Source organism: Etheostoma spectabile, chromosome 8, assembly GCF_008692095.1.
Source record: "Etheostoma spectabile isolate EspeVRDwgs_2016 chromosome 8, UIUC_Espe_1.0, whole genome shotgun sequence".
Lineage (NCBI taxonomy): Eukaryota > Metazoa > Chordata > Actinopteri > Perciformes > Percidae > Etheostoma > Etheostoma spectabile.
In genome coordinates this window covers 31,928,377-31,943,188 of record NC_045740.1, presented here as the reverse complement: position 1 = coordinate 31,943,188, position 14,812 = coordinate 31,928,377, and the positions used below count along the sequence as shown (strand labels likewise).

At 39.8% G+C, this 14,812-nt stretch overlaps 3 protein-coding genes across 5 annotated transcripts in view; 1 reads left to right on the top strand and 2 right to left on the bottom strand.

Moving 5' to 3' along the window:
* The window catches only part of LOC116693433 (uncharacterized protein KIAA0513-like), a 453,101-nt gene that overhangs the window by 302,473 nt on the left and 135,816 nt on the right, over window positions 1-14,812 (top strand). The gene's annotated exons all lie outside the window — the stretch shown is intronic.
* LOC116693434 (uncharacterized protein KIAA0513-like) overlaps window positions 1-14,812 on the bottom strand; it is a 453,088-nt gene that overhangs the window by 330,643 nt on the left and 107,633 nt on the right. The window lies entirely within an intron of this gene.
* Window positions 1-14,812, bottom strand: part of LOC116693372 (zinc finger protein ZFPM1-like) — a 143,751-nt gene that overhangs the window by 64,941 nt on the left and 63,998 nt on the right. The gene's annotated exons all lie outside the window — the stretch shown is intronic.

Sequence of the window (14,812 nt, the reverse complement as noted above, 5' to 3'; positions counted from 1 at the left end):
TGTGTGTGTGTGTGTGTGTGTGTGTGTGTGTGTGTGTGTGTGAGGGGGCACATCCTTCACAAGCACAGCTGCTCCCTCATTTACACTCCCACCTCCATCTCTTGCAGCCTTCTTTCTCTCCTCCGCTGTAGCCTGTCACAAATTGAAAGTGGAGACCTTCCAGAAACTATTCCTGATAATCACACATGAATTAATTAGAAAATGTTTCTTGACATTCTCTACGCACAGACAGGGAGAGGAAAGACTGAGGCAAAGCCACAAAATTAATTGTACGGTATGTGACTCCGATAATTAATTCAATCATTAATTCATGTCTGCTTTAACAACTCCTTCTGGCTCCCGCTGAAAAAAAGGACATTTCAATCAGGCCGGTATCGGCAGTGCGGGCCGGGGAAAAGGAGACATGGAAAAGTTAAAGAGTGATAGGGTTGCTTGACACACTCAGGGTCATTTAGAGGTTCATCAATTAAAACAGACAAGAGCAAGAAGAGAGCGGTGAGTGAAGCGAACAAACAGAAGGAACATGAGAAGGGCTGTAAAACACAGCCATTCTTTGTTTCTTACTCCATATCTAGAAAGAATACATAAATACTCCTCACCAAAGCATCTTCTTGTAATACATCTGGCAATCAATGGTAACAACTGAAAATCAAAAAGGAAACTAATTTTATGGTTTCTATTCCGTCCTACACATATCTGCGTTTATATTCCCTGCTGCTGCATTCTATAAAGTAGGCCGAAGGGTCCCAAGCTCTTCTGATTCATTTTCTAAACATTGTCTCTGTCTACTTATAGTCCATTTAAGTACTTGTAGTCATTTTGTAATGCTGAAAGTTTCAGGATAGACAAAGTGAAAAACACCCATGTGGAGTATTATAGAGCATGCTGCTAACAGTTGACTTTATAGTAAAAATTACATTGGCACATGTGGCAAATATAGCAAGTACTTCAGACAGCTTTTCTAGTGCAACTGTAGACACATAAACTCCCTTAAGGTTTGGGAAAACAAGAGATTGTTGTCTAATAAAGGAAGGAAACTGGTGAGTAAGAGATACAGAAGAGGACACAGAGAGAAAAAGACAGAGGATGATAAGGAAGAGATATGAAGGTGGGAAAAATGAGCAGTAAGTGGGAGACATGAGTGTGCTTATGTGCTAGTTATATCTTGTTGATGTTATGTCCTTATTAAAGATATAAAATGAAAGCAATCGTGAGATTTTGTTGGTCCTAAATGCTACAATGGATCAATTTGGGGTCAGGCCTTTAATTATATCATTTAAAAGATTATCATTACATTAGTGTTTGGTATTAGTTAAGCAGGTAGCTAAAGTTGAAGCAAAAGTAGACATTTTTTAAAGCCACAACCTAAATTATAGCACAAACCCCTTAAAATGTTGCAAATGAGTCTGGTAAAATGGAAACATTCATGCACATGTTTAGGCCAAAAAGACAAAAAGGGGAAAAAGAGTTAAGTCTTTCATAGGGGTGTGGTACAGTACCTGCTCGCCTGAAAACCAGCAGAAAAATATGCAAAGCTGGCGGTAACAAGACTAACAAGACAAGAAGCTGGGGTTGATTCAAAATGACAAGCTGCAAAAGGTCGTCCCTTTAACAGTGATCTGAGCTCCTGGACCTCATCACAGTTTAACAGAACTTTATCTAAATCAGCTGACCGCTGGGGGCCATCGGCCTCCAGACAAACTAATATGTACAGCTGCTGACAGAAATCACTTCATTACCTTAAAATATAAAGAAATGTATCCACTACAAAGTATCAGTAGGAAGTGATGATTAACCAGTTTAGGAAACCCTATCAACAACTACTGGAACATTACACCTCAGTTCATTTACTCTTACTATTGTTTCAAGCTCTGTATAATTTTCCTGTTATATTACTACGTACAGTACTTAAACATACAGTTTCTGACAGGTTTGGTACTTTAACCCTCTGAAGGTCTAAGGACATTTTCCCATACAGTATCTTCTTAAATGTACCTTTTTAAGGTATTTGCATAAAACTGATCCCTGTGTGTTTCATATCAAAACGTTCAGAACAAACTCTCTAGAATAGAAAACTTTACATTTCCTCTATAACAAACTCTATATAGTGACGCCCACATTTTTTAAGAAATAAGTTGGTGCTAAAGCTGAAATGTTGATGTTTTTTTATAATTCCTCAAATCTCTTTTGAAAATAAAGATTAACTTATGACATGTTGTACGAGTTGTTTCGGTGCTTGATATGACTTTACCAAAGTAGATATGATTAAAATAGTAAATAACTGTATGAAATGAAATGTTGTAATATTTCTTTTTGAGTAAGAGTTTTGTCAAACATCGTTTGGACACGCCAGTGTGTCTTTCTTCCTCAGAGGGTTGAAGAGCTCTATTCTTACAAGAGGTTTCTAACATCCCTAACATCACACATTTAAAAAGAAACCTATGATACTTGTCAGTCATCAGGATTGTATTCATACGTCAGTTTGAGCCACATTAATCAGTCTATAGTCTTGCAGTTTTAATCTATATGTATGATATACTAGTAACATGTAATGTTGCAGTTACTTAACAGGAAGTTTGTTACATGTGTTTCTTATATCAGCCATAGTATAAATACAATACAGACACTGAGCATCCTATCCTGAGGCTTCCTAGATAATGAGGAGAGTAGGCAGAATAATCATAAAACACCCAAATCAGGCTTGCTACCCCCCAGCATGCGCCAACAGGAGATCACACACCACTGTGGAGACAGACATTACCGCTAGCTCACTCAAATGGAACACTTTGCATTTGTGAGTCTAGCTTTCTCTGGTTCGGAATTTACACAGTTACAATTAAAGTAAAAAGGTATTCATTAAAATAGGCGAAGACTAGTAACTGCCAGTAGTCCGCTGCGGAAGACATCCCTGATTGAAAGTCTAGAAGTCCCATAGCCCCGCCTTCGCAGCTGTACATACGTCCTAGTTTTCCCCTTCCTCAACCTTTATTGTGCGGTCTTAGTTTGATTCACAGTGCATTCATTTCTGCAGTCCATTTGGTACTCAGCAATACACTCGCCAAGTGTCAAGTAGATCGGATGAACGGTTTTCCAGATATTTAAACGACCACACACACACACACACACACACACACACACACACACACACACACACACACACACACACACACACACACACACACAAATGCTGCTCACTGAAGTTCAAATTGTACCCATACCCAACACCAGAAGTTACTTGGGGAATGGATGTAGGCAATGGAGCACACTGACAAGTTAAATACAGATGTCTTTAAGTGTATTTGTGTTTGAGAGTAAGGGTAGGTTGTGGTGCAGTGGTTGCAGGAGAAGCCAGGGATCTGATAGGCTGGTAATCAGCGTGCCAATGTCCAGTCCCGCCAGCAGAGCCAGGCCTGCCATGGGCTCACGAGCTGGGTGTATGGGAGCTGCTTGGCTGATAGCAGCCGGACAGCACGGAGAAATGTTCCTTAAGATTAGGGCCTCGTGCCTATCAATCATCAGGCATGGAGGAGGGGAGTGACACATCACAGACAGGCTGGAGAGAGAGAGAGGAGATGGTAAAGGAAGGGAAAGTGTGTGTCTGTCAGAATATGGTGTAGATCTAGAGTGGGTGATGGAGGCAGAGGGCGATGCTGGCTTCCAATGCTCCTCCTGAGCTTCTGCTCCCAAGTACATGAACAACTTTTTATTGCACACGCTCTCCTGCACTAGCACTGCACAATATGAGGAAAATATCTAATTGCAATTAGTTTAACTAATATTGTGATTGTGATATGATTCATGATACTGGAGGGAATGATCATTTGTGTATCACTGTTCTCATTTTCATTAAAAATATTAAAATGAAAAAAAGAATGTAAGTGATTTTTTGCGAGGATCTATACCAAACAATTGTTTTTCTACAGTCTGTAGGACAGGACTTGTAGGATGAGACATCTCCAAAGCACCACAACACTTCATTCACAATGGTTTGACACATTGTTTGCCATTGACCAATATTGTGATTTGGATTTTGCACTAGTCCATATTTCAATCAAATTGCAATAAATTGTGCAGCCCTATCTTGCACGCGTTGTTTTTAGATTGCTCTCGTTATATATGAGCTAGTTTGTGCTGCAGTAGAAGAGTCTGATTGACCAAAACTGATGAATCTTTTTCATAAAAATTCACTAAGAAAATTATGATTGATGTGATGTCATTGTTTATAGATGCACAATTACAGATCCATTAAGTCTAACATACATTCCTGCTGACGCACATGCAAAAGTTCTCTTTGGCTGTGTGTTCATGGGATGAAAACAAGTTCAGACTGTACTTTGAGGTATCTCAGCCTCACTGACAAGACAAGCCCTCTGGACACATGACAACCAATCATCATCCCAAAACCTTTTGATTGACAGGTGGAATTGACAAGGTGCTTGCAGGGACACCCTCCTCCAGAGAGACACGGCAGTCTGCTGGCTGGAGATATGGAGGAAGGTTAGAGAGAAGAGCACGAGAGTACAGCATGTCTAAGTGTGTGAGAGACGGGTGGATGTGGGTCAGTCCTGCTCTAAAGGAGCTCACAGTTGATGCCAGTGTAGTATTGTAATTGTACAAATGAAAATGAGGGGTTGGATGCAAAATGAATTAAAACTTTCACAATTAATCAAATTAGTGTCCCAGTTAACTCCTAGTTAATCACACATTTTTTATCTGTTCTAAATTGTTCACGTTTTTCAAGCTCAAGTGGTATTTGAGACTTGACTACTCCGGTGGTAACTCAGTTCTAATCCACAACACATGCAAATCACTTAAGTCTTATGGAGAGAACCATCTGGTGAATAGGGCTGCACAATTAATCACAATTTTATCAAAATTGCAATATGAACTAGTGCAATATCCAAATCGCAGGGGTTGCAATATTTCTTAAAGACAAAATGTCAAACCGGCGCTGCAGACACGTCCCGGCCTACAAATCCTATCCTACAGACTACAGAAAACGTTCTTGTTTGGTGCAGATCCTCACAACAATCACACTACAACCATTTTAATTTTAATATTTTTCAATGAATGAGAATAATGATATTAAAAAGGTCATTACTTCCAATATCATGAACCATATTGTAATCGTAATATCAGTCAAAATAATTGCAATTAGAAATGTTTCTCATACTGTGCATCCCTAATTCAAAAGACTCTTTTGGTTATCAATTTCTGCTCAAGGAGCTTTGTTTCAGCTAGCCATCAGTCCTGAACATGGATGTAGTATAAGACCTGGAACACCCACTCCCATTCTGCAGTCTTGTCTCTCTCTACAATATATTTGAATATATCTAGGAGTCGCCAAGAGGGTCTGAAAAGTCACATCTTGCAAGAAAGTCATAAAGTTGGCAACACTGTCTATGACTATGAAATCACAGAAAGTGTGTGGGTTAACAAAAATTGTGGCGTTAATGATAATTTGCATTAACTGGTTATTAACACGATAGATTTGACAGCCCTTATATTATTATTTTTTTAGCTATTGAACTATCAGTGTCACCCAATTTATTTTTAAACATAATCCTCATGTTATTGTAGTTATGTTATCCTAACCTGACACCATATGCCTAAAAAAGTAAACCCTTTCTACTCCTCCCTCCTTCATCTCATTCTCCACCAATGTTTCTTGCAACTTGGCACTTGTTCTGTAGTTTGGACCGTCACTCCACAACTGTCAGAAATGGATTGTCTATTTCAAATTAGTGGTATAAAACACTAAGAAACCCAACTTGTATCACAGCACAAAGATTCCTTAAAGGAAGCCCTAAGACATGTTAGAAATGTTCTACGACAAACTCTTTCCACACTTCAGCCCACAGAGCCAATGGGACAGCCCGACTGTGGTCTCTTCATACTGTATCTCCCTTATCCTTCTATCTCTTAACCTTACTGAATCTCTCACCCTCTCTCTCATTGATTCTTAACCCTTCACCCCTCTTTTCTCCTTCATTAGTTATCTCTGCACTCCAAACTCAATATTGTACTTCTTTATTCCAAACCACTTCTCTTGGTCTTCCTCCCTCGCTCACCTTCTTCACACCTGTCCATTTATTCTTTCTGTTCTTCCCTCATGCCAGTATCTTTCTCTCTTCCTTTAGCCCTCTAGGCTTCTGGTTTACCACATAATACACACACACAGTTTATTTGTCAGGGAAACACAAACATCATCAAAATGTGAGTAGATTCTTAAATCTAAAGTTTTCATTGAAATGCAACCTAATGAATTTGTTTATATATTAGCCACTTAGTTTTAGGGTTAGAGTTATAGTAATGATGATACAGTATAAAATTGACACTGATTAAAACTTATTGCATCAACTGGTTGCCAAGCAATAATTGAAAAATAGACTCCTGGAATGGAGGTCCTGGATTTGTATGACTAGCTCCACAAAGAGATAGAAAACTGGAAGCTTTTACACAAACACCTCATCCTTCGGTGACTACACTCAACCCTCCATGACTAGATGGATCATCCTGAGAAACAAAGGTCTTATCACATGTGGACAAAGTGATGAGGGTGCACCTTGTGCTGTCTCTGATGATTTCAATGGGGGGGGGATAGTCGCTATGCACGGTATGCAAATGTGACGCTGCCAACATCTCTCATTCCTCAACCCAAATAAATTAGACTCTCAGCAGTGATAGTGTGCGCATATAGTGTGTCTTCACGCTCCATTATAATTAACTACTGTATGATAGCCCTACACACACACACACACACACACGCACGCGCATGCACACACAAACACACACACACGCACACGCACGCACCACACGCCCGGCATGCACCAACAAACCACACACACACACCACACACACCCCACACACCCACTTCTGCACACAAACACACACACCCCACACACACAGACAAAGAAACACGCACACACAACACACACCACCCACCACACACACGCACACCCACAACCACACGCACACCACACACACACACACACACACACCACACCACACACTCACCACCAACGGCATTCACACACAAATCACACACACACCACAACACCACACTCACACCACAACACACACCACAACCACACACACACACACCCACACACACCACACTCACCGTCATCACACAAACACACCACACACACACAACACCGTCACACATATCACACACAACTCACTCTCTCACATCAAACACCACCACACACATCACTACTCACTACACACACCCTCACGCCCACACACACACACACATGCGCAGTAAATAATAATATTAACCATTATCATGCCTGCCATTACAATGCTTTGTTTGCGGTAATTTAAATAACTCTGTTGGGGAGGATAAGGAGCAAGGAGTGCTGGGTAAGCAGGAAAACCCGCTCGGCTTCCCTGGGGTAGACAAGCTGTCCGAGGGTGTGATTGCATATCCCAGACCGTCTTTGCCATCCATGTCACACACTGGAAGGAAGAGAGAGGCAATTTCTTTGATGGAATTCACTGCTTCCAATGCAATTGTTTGACGGTGTTTTTCCTGCTGTTGGGAAGTATAAATTAATTTTGAAAATGTAAGAGGCTAAAAAAGATAAGGTTAAAAGATAGATATTTAACATATAAATATGTTTTTCAGTTACAAAATCTAACAAATATCCAAAAAAACAAAAAGAGGATAAGGACTAAAAAAAAAAAGTTTGAATCATTCCCACGGTCCAGTTTCTAAATGATGGGGATCTTCTTGTGATGAAAAATTTTAGCAATTTGAATATGTCTGCTGAGGCTTTGGGACTCTATGACAATCTTCTTCCCCTTTTTTCTGACGTTTTATAGACCAAATAATTTTTCAATAATAACCATTCACTGCAGCGAAAAGGATTGTAAAATCTTGAATAAATTCAGACCACAGGGATACAACGCTCAACAGAAATTGAAGATTTAGTATTTTAACATAAAGTGTACAGATTCCTAACCTTGTGTTAAGAGTAGGGCTGCAACTAATTATTACTCTGAGTATGTCTTATCTGCAAATTGTTTCTTGATTAATGGATCATGTGTTTGGACATTATGAAAGTGTCCGTAACTATTTCATTAAAGTTCGAGTTGACCAAGTCTAATTCAGCAAAAAGCTATTTCTTTCAAACCAAAATTTTAAATTTATAAATTCAAGGGTTAGGGTTGGTTTCTTGAAAAATGATGACTTTATAGTGATGCCCAAATGTGTTCCAGAGCCATGAATAAAGAGATTATTTGGCCCTAAAGCTGAAAAGTTGATGTTTGTGATTGGCCTGACCAGAATTTGTGTTTTCCAGCTTATTTCAATCACAATGCAACTTTAAACCAGCCTAGGGTGTGACGTTAGTTAACATATAGCAGGTGACGTTAGCCTACCGTTAGCTAATAACGTTAGCAGGCTTAAACACGGTTAAACGGTGTTCAGTGTGACTGTATTTCACTGTGACGTCCAACAGTCCGCAGCTGAAGACACAGAGGAGACTTTGACACAGCGTGGACACTAAACTACAGTGAGGGACGTAGTGTTGTGTTTGTGTCCGGCTCCGTAAGCTTGTGTTGCGTTCAATGTTGCTGAAATACTCTTTCAGCCATCTAGCACTTCAACAAGCGTTTCTTTATTGTTTCATTTATTTTTAGCTTCTTTGTTATTTAAAATTAAATACTATTCCAGTTGCACTTTTAACATGAGGGTTATACATCTGCTGTTTTCCACAGTTTCTATAAATAAAGGATATATTTCAGTAATTTCATTAAAAATTGTAAGAAAACCGTATTGTCAATCGTATCGAATCGTGAGTTGGGTGTATAGTCACATCCCTAGTATAAATATGTACTAATTCATATTCATAAATTAGCAAATGTTTCAGTTATTTTGTCCATCTCCTTGGATATAAAAAGCTTTGACTGTTTAGTGATAGCTACTGACAATGGATTTCTCCACAGTGGTGGAGGAGAGAACGTGTGGGGACAGCCAGCCAGCCAATGACAAGGGATTACTCTCACATCAATTTGCATATCAAGAATTTTAAGCAGCAAGGGGGGGAAATATTGAACCCTCCAGCCTGCAAGGTCATTCAAAAGATATTTTTTTCTTTTCTTCCTTCTCTTCATAATTTATTTGCATATCATGCAGTGTGGACACACTGTAGATTAAATTGGTGGCTTTAGCATATCATGCCATCCCCTGATAGGAAGGAGCTCCCACCTAGACACCATGCCACCACCACACCCTCATCAAACTGACACACACACACACACACACACACACACACACACACACACACACACACACACACACACACACACACACACACACACACACACACACACACACACACACACACACACACACACAATCTTGATTGTTTTAAGACACATTGGAGAAAGAAAACTGAAAACTGCTGAAGCCTCTAATCCATTCCAACTTTATCATCTCTTTAATTTGAATGTTTTTTCTTTCATATCAATGGAAGCCTCAAAGCCAATGTTTTGATAGCTGCTGTTGGCAGAAACTGGAAGTCAAATAGTGAAAACACAAAAAGAAAGGCACTGACTACCATCTATGACTAAGGAATTTTGACATAAAAACACTGAGGGGACGGTTAGAAATATTTGGATTGAAAAATGCTGTGTCCAGTGATGAACTGTTTTATCTTTAGGCAGGAAGAAAAACTGGAAGAGAGGAGGAATTAAAATGCTCTGTTGTTGTTTTCTCTGTTTCATGTTAATATCAGTCTGTTTGAACAATAATGACTGCGAAAGAATTATTTGAATAAATTATTTGAATAAATGAAGCGATTATTATCATAAGGTTAGAAAACAAACTGTGCATGGAAAGGGAAATTAAAATTTTCATATCTAGGATTATTGTGTTTCAAACTAGAATAAATCATATTTTGCTACTATTGAAATATAATTAGGAGATTCATATTTAATTAATTTAGACTTTCTTTATAAATGAAACTGCATGGAATTCATAAGAAAAAGATTTGTGCATACATAATATTTGATATTCCCACACTGTGGCAAAAAAACAGCAATAAGTAGAGATAGAGAGAAGACAAACAAAGGGGTATAGAATGATCTATAGAGGTAAAGACGGATAGAGGTATCACGAAGAGGAGGGATAGAGAAACAGATGGAGAAAAGGTGAAGAAGAAAGCTGAGAAAGAGGAGGAAAAAGAATAGATTGCAAATGTGGACAAAAGAGAAGGGCACAAGAAAGACTGAAACGTGAAAAATGAATGTACCGTTTTGCTGTAACAAATAGAAGTTTCTTCTTTAGATGAACAAGCTTAGAGAAGCTGGGCAGCACACAGCCAGTCTCAGAGCCAGTCTCAGAGCCAGTCTCAGAGCCAGTCTCAGAGCCAGTCTCAGAGCCAGTCTCAGAGCCAGTCTCAGAGCCAGTCTCAGAGCCCTCCTCGGGCCCTGCAGCACCTGGCGCGGCGCACAGCCGTAGTGTCTCTGCTATGTCAGCGTCCACATCGTTTAAATGGCAAATACGCCCAGGGAGGTGTGTTCAGGTGCATTCTGGGCATATTGGTATCTTGCACAAAATAAACCTGGTCTGGAGAATATAAAGAGGTATACATTTATCAGAAGCAGAGAAGTGAACCCCCATTACGTGAACAGGCACTGCACTAGTGCTATAATATAGACAAAAGTAGCAAATCTTTACATTGGAACCAGCAAAAGTTTAGCAATGAATTAATGTTCAAAATTTCTGTTGATCCATATTTTCTGTCAATAAACAGTACTACACTGCGTACCCCAGTGGTTGTTTCAGCACTAGTGTTACAAATACTGTAAGTGTTAAGACATATCGGCTTAAGAGTGGTGTTGGTGCTGAAGAGAGTCGGTTTTTGAAAGTGAGCCATTAAGTGTTGCTAAAAATAAAAAAGTTTCAGTCAAGCATAAACACTTCCAAATGTTCGCAAAGAAACAAACAAAACAAACAAATCCAAAATGGGAACCAAAGACATCCAAAGACAAAATAAATTTGAAAAGAAATAAATATAATAATAATAATAGTAATAATAGAAATAAATCCTACTACAGATGGCATGTTACAAGGTGTAACGCATACAGGCTGTAGCCTCACTACTGGACCACTGGCACAATGATTAGCCTTAACGCCAAACCCTGAAAGATTAAAAGCTAGAAAACCTCTGGACCCGGGAGCAGAAGTGTCGCAACAACAGAGAGAAACGAGTGGAATGCCAACACTCCCAGAGGAGATAAAAAAAACTGTTTATTTCCATACCAGAATACACACTTCTCCTCTCATCTGTTTATGGGGAATGTGTGATACATAGTGAATATGTTGTATGAACAAGAGCACATTAGCAGTGACTCCAGTCCCACTGTGACACGCCAGAAGAAGAAGAAATACGAAGAAGAACGAAAAAGAGGAAGAGATATATGCTGTTAGGGGAAGAGGGGGGAGAGAAGGGAGGGCTGTTAGTGTGGTTGTTAGTGGTGATGGAGAGACCAGAGGAGGAGAAGGTGGATGGATGGAGGAAGGAGTGAGGGGGGGAGAGGGGAGGATGGGGTGGAGAAGGGGAGGGGGGGCTTGACGATAAGAGAAAAATTCAGACCGGTCAAAGTTTCCTTTTTGCCAATCGTGCTCCTGATAAAGACAGCGCCTGCTCCGGAGCTGATAGAGGGGCTATCTCTCTCCCTTACTCTCTCTCCCCCCTCCTCCCTCCTCCTCGCTCAGCCCAGCAGTTAGTTTGTGAGGAGGAGAGGAAGGGAGAAAAAAAACACATAAAAAAACAGCGGCCCTATCAGTGCAGCATCATGGTGCTACCATCAACCAGACACTGCGCAGCAATTAATATCGCTCCAATTACTGTTAAAGGGACAAGGCTGGGACAGGACGATAATGAACACATCCTCTCTTCCCCACCATAGGAATTAAAATACATGTGCACACACACACACACACACACACACACACTCATGAACACACACGCAGTAAATGCTGCGTACACACACACACGCGCAAATGCACAGACATACATAAAACGTGTGCAGCTTGAAAAGGAAATAATGCGAGATAGTGGGCTAATCTTCTTGCATTGTTTAACTCATTGAAGACAACAGACAGAGAGAAATAAATAACCAAACAAACCTCGATAAGAGAGGAAATAAATAATAAAATTATGGCGATTTACTTGTTATCTCCTCTTAGGCTGCGCGCGCATGTGTGTTTTTGTTACGACTTGAATATATTTTCCCCCGGCCTGTCACATCCACATCTCCAACGGGAGAAACAGTAGGACAAAACAACGGACCCTGAAAGACACTCGGAAGAACTTCTCCAAGACACACACATGAACACAGACACACAAACATGGGCATATACGGCTGGTTAAAGGATGGCATGTTGGCTGGAGTATCTCTAGGAATATGGCACACCATATACATTTAATGCTAATATTCAGTGCTCCCAACCTAGTAACATGGAAAGTAAGGGTGTGGTGGATGGGGGCGGAGCAGGTTCAACTTTAATGACAAAGACTGATGCTTTATTCATTTTTACCACAAAAATGTTCTATTATTACTTTTAGAATTTATACTTTTTATTGATCCCCAGTGGGGAAATTACAAGTTTTACACTACACACAAGCCTGAAATACACACACATGTTCATTATCTCTACATGCACTGATGGAGAGTGAGGGGGCTGCAACAACTGGACAGGGAACCAGCGACCCAACTCCCTACGGACTGAGCTACTCTGTTTTCTTAACCTTAAATATTAACCATGCCGTAGTTTTCATGTCCATATTATTTTGGGCTTTTTGGGATTTAATTGGTAGGGCAGCTGAAGACAGGAAAGGCAGAGAGAGTGGGGGGGTGACATGCCAAAATCAAACCCAGACCACTGTGCTAAGGACTGAACCTCAGTACATGGGGTGCATGCACACCCAGGTGAGCTGGGATTAAAATGCTGTCATGCCATGTCAAAACATGTGATCACTGTTCCGACTGCTGGCAGGGTTGGGCCCTCAATATTGAAAATATACTGTAGAATACTGTTCCGTACCATACGAAGCAATGTACACTTCCAAACTAAACTAAGTACACTGATCACTCATTAAATATGCATATCTTCTGTGTGATATAGTGGGCTCTACATTTGGTCTCTAAAGATTCATGTTTAATTTCATAAAAGTTGAGTTGTGAAGAGACAGCAGTCTGTACGATTAGATTTTTAGATATATTAAGGTACTTTAGATATATTAAGGTACCTTAAATAAAAAAGGGATTTGAATAAACCACACAACCCAAGCGTAGTCTACTAACAACACTACAGTTAGCTATCGCCTGCCAACAGCCTGGTACGTGGGACTAATAACTGGGAGAATGCAGGGTTTCTCAAAATGGTTATTAAAGGCAGTGTTGATGCTGCCACATAACCAGAGCTCAGTTTGTTTTACATAAATAATGACTGAAATCAGACAAAAACATTGACCAGCTGCTCAATAAAAACATTAAACTATAATTCACTAACACATGTCCAGTTGATAGGATCTGTTAAGAGCTCCTTCTTGAACATATCCTTTTTGTTTGTTGATGAAATCGGATTGATTTGTCTATGTTTGTGTATTTGTTATATTTTCTTTTTTCATCTTTTACAACATACTGTTTATTTTGTTTAATTTACGTTTATTGCAGATCAACATTGGGTACAGACTACACTTGTTCATACAAGCAACATTATTTTTCCATTTTCTTATTGACACGATAAAATCAATAAAGCAGCAACCAAGAACATTTAATTGTAATTATTTGGCTTATTCTGAATACATTATGGTGATGCACCGTAGCAAATATAAAGACGTAGGTTAAGAGACAAAGAGCAAAAGACTCAAAAGAGAGAAGAAAAATTCCAAATGAAACCACAATTATTACATTATCAATATAGGTCACCCCTCATCCCACCACGTCTTCCATTAGACCATCAGATTCATTTTTTGCATGGGGGGCATGCCCTATCAAACACTCTTCCTCTCTGCAGTCGTGAATCTGAGCAGATGGAGGACTTTGCCCAGCTCTTTTAGTCACATTTAAAATGAAGGCACACCATCAGACTTCCATAATCACAATACACGATACTCTGAGTTTAAAGCAGTGTCATTTGTAGATCCCAGAAAGACCACAAGGACGGTGGGTTTCCACTGCTGGTTGAAGGCTTTTGAGTAGAAATCAATTACAGAAGACCAGAATAAGTGGAGGTTAGGGCACGTCTAAAATTGGTGTGTGAGGGTGTCCTCTTGATTCTTACACTTATTACATTAATCTGATACACTGGAATACATCTTGCTTACTGTTACGTTTGAGTAATGGAACCTGTGTATTACTTTAAATTGTATACGATTATGTCTCACATTCAATGAATGTTCACAAGACATGATTCCCAGAATTCCTCAATGAGGGACACCCCCAATTCTGTCTCCCACTAAGTTCTTGACCTGTCTGTGCTGGTTAGGTCTTGGTTGATCAGTGTCTGGTATAAAATTGTTATTAATGTGTATGTCTCCAAATGTAGACAAGCAAGTCTTTATAAAATGCCGAATTTGAAGCTTTCAGAAAAGGTGTGAGGCCGGGAAGCTATTTTTGTTCAATTTGAAATTGACTACAGGGCTTAGTAAGACCCCTTTACCTTGGACATGTCCTTTTTGTGCATAGTGCAGGTAGTAGTTTAAAAGCAAATAACCCTTTCAACATGACTGCTCACCAATCCATTATGTGTGGTTTGACACTGAATGTGAGCGCCTCATGATTTTGTCATCAG